Source organism: Lolium rigidum, chromosome 6 (genome assembly GCF_022539505.1).
Source record: "Lolium rigidum isolate FL_2022 chromosome 6, APGP_CSIRO_Lrig_0.1, whole genome shotgun sequence".
Lineage (NCBI taxonomy): Eukaryota > Viridiplantae > Streptophyta > Magnoliopsida > Poales > Poaceae > Lolium > Lolium rigidum.
This window is the reverse complement of record NC_061513.1, coordinates 356,652,281-356,658,572: the sequence shown is the minus strand read 5'-3', so window position 1 is coordinate 356,658,572 and position 6,292 is coordinate 356,652,281. Positions and strand designations below refer to the sequence as shown.

Here is a 6,292-nt window from a genome sequence, read left to right as displayed (position 1 = left end):
CCGCCCGGTCCGAGTTACCGGCCCAAACCCCGCCAAACTTGTCGATTACACGGGGGAGAAAACAATCGTCTGTCTACCCGTGGAATCTACCCCGAGCCGGTACGAGAAAAACGCAAGCCTTTCTCCCCCACCCCGCTCGTGATTGGGGGAGGCAACAACAGCGACGGCCGGCGGACGGCGGCGCCCTCGGGGACGGAGAGGTCGGCGGCGCCCTCAGGTAAGGAGAGGTCGGCGGCGCCCTCGGGTAAGGAGAGGGCGGCGGCGCCCTCGGGTACGGAGAGGTCGGCGGCGCCATCGGGGACGGAGAGGTCGGAGGCTGCGGAAACAACTGGAGGAGAGTTCCTCCCCTAGTCTCGGCGCCCTTGCTCAAAACCGACGCCACCATGGAGCTCGGAGCCTCGGACTGAAGCCCTGGCTGCTCGCTGCTTTTCCTACCCTCTGTGATTTTGCTTCTGGGAAGAGGGGATTAACCGAATGTGCAACAGGAGCATGGATTTGCAGGGATTATGGAGATAGGGGTTAGGGGGGATTAGGGTGATGATTCGGGTTCACCCAAATCCCTGCAGGGTTCAGATCCGAGGTGTATCTGACCCTCTGCAACCGAACGAGGCCTTATTTAACTTGAATCATGGGTAGTTTGGGGGGGGGGGGGGCAGATGCCCCCTCCCCTATATTTGTATTGTGCAAGTCAATTTTTTTCAATTTTTAAAGGATTCCAATCAAGATTTGATCGCATCACTCAACGTAAAAGTTGTTTATTTGAATTGGTATACTATTTATAAACGCAAGGTAATAGCAACATCTTTAAATAGAAGTAGAACCTATAAACATACCAAAAGTGAAATTTTATTTCCATCCAAAAGTTGTAGACAGTAGAAAAACTATAGCTTCTTTTAAAAAATCTTTCTTAGTTTCAGCACGATGAGAATGCTACACTTACGGGAGATTCGTACGGGTTTTTTTTTTACGGGATGAGTTGGCAACCAGCGAGCGACCGTATGAGATCTTGCAAGGTGCAGGACTCTCTTCCAATCACTCAAATCCACGTCATGCCCGTAAATAAATCCCGTATAGATCTGCCTATGGGTATAGCATTTTTTGCTTTTGAATATATCTCACTCTATATAGCACGCTCATACGAAACATATCTACTATTTTGATGTTTCTAATGTTATTATTCATGAACTTGATAAGTTTTAAATAATTATTGGAACTAACATATTAATAGTTGTAAAAGTGCACATGTTTTTAATTACTTTGATATGTAAGGATTGCATGTATATTAGACTAATCACGGAGTAGCCTCTCATTGTGTTGAAATTGGGAATTTCTCGAAATTTATCCCTCATAGTATTGTTCTTCAAGACCGCCAAAAGGATTTGCAAAGATGATATCAAATAAAATAAATCAAGACATGAGAGTTGTGTGCCTCTTCTAAAACTTTCGTTTGCCTATTTAAACATCTAAATCTGAGTTCTTATGTGACCAAAATGTCTAATTTACATAACAGAAAATAATGAACATTGTATACATATAAGAACATACGTGAATATATGTAGTTTTTATCCAGAAATAAAGGTAGGGCAGCTGCCCCATCTTGCCCTAAGGGGAGCTCCGCCCCTGGCTCCTAGCCTGCTTTGAGGGGCTTCAACAGATGGAGAGAAGATGCCAAGGTCAGATTGTGCTAATGTGATCGCGGCATTGAAGACGAAGGAAGGGACTCGCTCTTCATTGTGGAGTGTCCTGGCGGAAGCAAAGGCGATCATGAGAGGGCGGCCTGTCTTTGAACTGTCAAGGATTAATCGGGTGAGCAATGTAGTAGCGCACACTCTTGCGCAGCTAGGAAAGTGTGAGAGCGGGTTTTTGGATGAGGCTAGACCACCCTGTGTGGCGAGTCTACTTGTCAAAGATTGTAAGAATTATAGTTCTGGTTAATCAATAAAGCTCACCGATTTTCCCTCAAAAAAAAAATAGAAGTATTGACTCATTTGGAAGTGACTACAAGTCACTATCAGGTGTGTGGATATGGCCTGGCAGCACTCAGCAGACTAGAACAATGCATGTATCTGAAATCCTTGTTGAATGGAATGTTTGGTAAAACACCATTAGCCTCGGTAAATTTCATTCTTGATTAGTCAAATCACATCATTTCACCATGCTTCCACTTGGACAGCTAGCTGTCCTGATCAGTTTAAATACAAGGTCGCCGAAACAAGTTGTTTTCCTGTTTCTAAACAACCAACCACATGTATTGAAAACTTCAGGAGTGTCGAATGCTGAGTCTTGCTTGCCTTGGAGAGGAGAGCAGCCTGAAGCTTCTCTGCTTGAGGTATGTATTGTTTGTTCTTGTTTGAGATTATCCCTTCATAACTTTATATATATTGATCATTTCTTGCGTTTGTCATCTTCTACCTTGATAGATAGATAGCTAGTTGGTTTGGACGTGAAGAAATGAGCTGCAAGTGTTCTATCTCTGTCCTCTTTGCTGCATTGATCCCCTACTTGTTCCTGGTATTTGATGGAAGGCAAGCTGTGTTTGCAACAGATACCCTTCTTCCTGGTCAATCTATCTCTGGCAACCAAATCTTGGTCTCCAAAAATGGCGTTTTTGAGTTGGGGTTTTTCTCCCCGTCCCCAAGTGGCACCAAGCACTTCTTGGGGATACAGTACAAGAACCTGGTAGGAAGCCGCCCAGCTAAGTTCTGGTTAGGGCGCAGAACTCCTATCACCAGCTTCCTCAACGCAACTTTGTACCTCACCGCAGGTGAATTATATATTAAGGAGCTCGGTTCTGTTCTCTGGACATCGGGCTCAGCAACAAATGAGTCAGCCAGTGCTGTGGCTGTTCTCCTTGATAATGGGAATTTTGTTGTGAAAGATCAGAGCACCCATACCAAGGTCATATGGCAGAGCTTTGATCATCCAGTTGATGCCCTGCTACCTGGAGCATCGCTAGGTCTGGACCTGGCCACCGGAGCCAACATCTCGCTTACTTTTTCCAAGCCTCCTTATAATTGCACACTCGTGATTGACCAAAGTAGGAAGATGGGATTTTCCATGTTAATGGATGGGGGTGACCATTTTGGAACATTACCGGATTAGATGGTAACACAGGAAGAAAGCGGCTCGGTCCGACTAAATTATCCGGAAAACCCAAATGATCTCGAATACCTGAGACTGAATATGGGGCAAGTAAGTATGCTGAGGTGGGTAAATAATGCGACGATTACTGGTTGGGAGCCTCTGTGGAGCTATCCTTCCAGCTGCAAAATCAGTGCTTTCTGTTGTGGTGCATTCGGTGTGTGCACTAGCAGAGGAACCTGCACATGCATTGATGGTTTCAGACCACATGATCCAGATGAATGGGAGCTTGGGCATTTTGTTAGCGGCTGCTCTAGGATAATGCCCTCCCATTGCAAAGGCGGCATCTCCACCGACAAGTTTATTTTGTTAGACAACCTGCAGGGCTTCCTGACTCCCCTCAGTATACGAGGCAAGAAACTAGTGAAGACTGTGAAGCAGCCTGTCTGAGCCAATGCTATTGCGTTGCATATTCCTTTCATGACTCTGGGTGCATGATATGGTATGACGTGTTGCTTAATTTGACTCTAGGAAATACCACTCCCAAAACCAAGATTTACATGCGTGTAGGTTCTCATGGTAAATGGTGGCGAGCACACATACAACTTGTCATGTTGATTATTGGCCCAATAGTTGTTGCTCTTCTTGTCATGCTGGTGTGTTTCTGGTTATACAAGAGATCTCTAAGACAGACTCAAGTGGAAGGCTTTCTCTCAGTTTACTCTTATTCACAGCTCAAGAGAGCTACAAGAAATTTCTCCGACAAACTCGGAGAAGGAGGTTTTGGAAGTGTTTTCAAGGGAACTGTTGCAGGGCCAACTGTTGTTGCCGTGAAGATGCTTAAAGGGATTGGGCACAGAGATAAGCAATTCCGAGCAGAAGTACAGACTCTTGGTATGATTCAACACACCAATCTTGTGCGCCTTTTAGGATTCTGCGCGGAAAGGGTCAGAAGGCTGCTGGTCTATGAGTATATGCCAAATGGTTCTCTGGATTCTCATATATTTTCAGAAGGAACTACCGTGTTGAGTTGGCATCTTCGCCGTCGCATTGCCATCGGTATCGCTAAAGGTTTGGCCTATCTGCACGAGGAATGCAGTGACTGCATCATACACTGTGACATCAAGCCCGAGAACATACTACTGGATGCTGAATTATCCCCCAAAATTGCTGATTTCGGCATGGCGAAGCTTCTCGGGCGGGACATCAATGCAGTGCTAACCACTCTCCGTGGAACCATCGGCTATCTCGCACCAGAGTGGGTTTATGGCCATGCTATTACTCACAAGGTGGATGTCTATAGCTTTGGTGTTGTGCTCTTCGAATTGATCTCCGGGAAGAGGACAACTCGGAACATGAGATTTGGAAATCATCGGTACTTCCCCCTTTATGCTGCGGCTAAAGTGAATGAAGGAGATGTCTTATGCTTGCTCGATGATCGGCTCGGAGGAGATGGCAATGTAAAGGAGCTGGATATTACCTGTAGGGTTGCTTGCTGGTGCATTCAGGATGACGAGATCCACAGGCCGTCAATGGGGCAAGTCGTTCGTATGTTGGAAGGTGTTCTCGACATTGAATTGCCTCCCTTCCCAACATCATTTCAGAACATTATGGATGACGATGATAGTGGTATATATTCTGCAGAAGGGTGATATGAGATCTCCTCCTCGCACTGCAATTGTTGTACGAGTCTAGAATTAAAGCTGTATTTGCATATTACTGTAATATTTATGATCAGATGCATTAAGCATAGTTGTACTTGTTATACAATCGTGGTATAGTTATAGTTGCAATGTAATAGCTTGAGAAAGTAGTTTTGCTTAATTTTATAAACTGCAAGCCGAGCATTCCCGAATTGATCTTCGAGCTTTCTTCCAAGCTCAAGCTTTGCTCGAACATTACTTGAAAGGGGAGCTTGGCCCGGCCGGTTGGATTCGAGTTTGAACAAAAAAAAAATTTACAAAGCTAATACCATACACTTATCCCCTGCAACAATGCGGTCCTCTAATGGCACTACGGGTGTACACATCCAGTCCAAAATAATAAGGAGCTACAAAAACAAGATCCAAACCTTGTAGCATAATACCTAGCTGAAGTCCGAATTCTCTAAAAACAATGCATCAAATAAAGAAACAGTGCACAAACGTCGTCGTCGTCCTATCATAGATCATAGATTTCACCCTGAAGAAAGTACATGCTCTCAAAACAATATAGCTTCAACAAGATTATTGCCAGGCAAGCAGGCACAGCCAATTATGGCAATACTTTGGATTTTCACCTTTAAGACTTAAACTTTTCATGTGTTGTCGCTCCCACTTGCATACCACTACTACGAGACTTTAATCACCAAGCAAATTCCTCATTGATCGCAACAAATACTCGAACCATCATTACTGATCCTCAGATCTCGGCTTCCATGACATTCTCCGTCTTTGACTTTACCAAGGAACGTAAAGATATGTCATATGATAGCAACAAATAGCAGAGCTTCATAACGCTCCCCCCTGAAACCAAACGGTCGAAAAAAACACAAGTGCTCTGAGTCCCATCCGATCCAGTAATCTCCAGGCATGAGACGCCCAATGGATTTCTCCGACGGAGCCTTCCAAAACTTGACACTCCATCCAGATCAAAGAAGGCAAGAATCAAAAGCAGATCTTTGTCTTGTCGCCAGAGGAACCCTAGAACTGCCACTTTATACGAGCACACCAGCTGCCCCCCACTCGGCCAGAGGAGCGAGAAATTAATCGGTCGTATCGCCACCATGCCCGCATCACTCCACACAGCAGCCTTGGCTGGCCTAGATCCGACCCTAAGGCCCAGATCAAACCCGCCACCTCCACTGTCGGAGTATCGACATGCATCGATTGCCTCCTTCCTAGCCACTTTGGCTTCAGACCTCGCCCCCCCCCCCCCCCCCGAGACCGCACCGCCTTGCGCCGCCGACATCTCCCCATCATAGCCCATGGAATGTCGCCGTGATGCACTCCCCTACCCTCTGTATTTGATAAGAAGGGGGTCTCCACCACCACTGGCGTTGGAGATGGCGCTAGCCAGGAGCACTAGATGGAGGAGGATCGATGGGATCGAGGTTGGGTGCCTCTGGAGCCGCTTGGGCGGGAGCGACCAAGAGGAGTTTAGTCCTTAATAGCAGCAAACCAATATAATTTAATTTGATAAACCTTATTCATAAAGTTGGGAAAATTACATA

At 45.8% G+C, this 6,292-nt stretch overlaps 1 pseudogene; it reads left to right on the top strand.

Annotated features, from left to right (window-relative positions):
• The first annotated feature begins 2,014 nt into the window (after nt 1-2,014).
• On the top strand, nt 2,015-4,914 carry LOC124661507 (annotated as a pseudogene).
• Nucleotides 4,915-6,292: the final 1,378 nt, after the last annotated feature.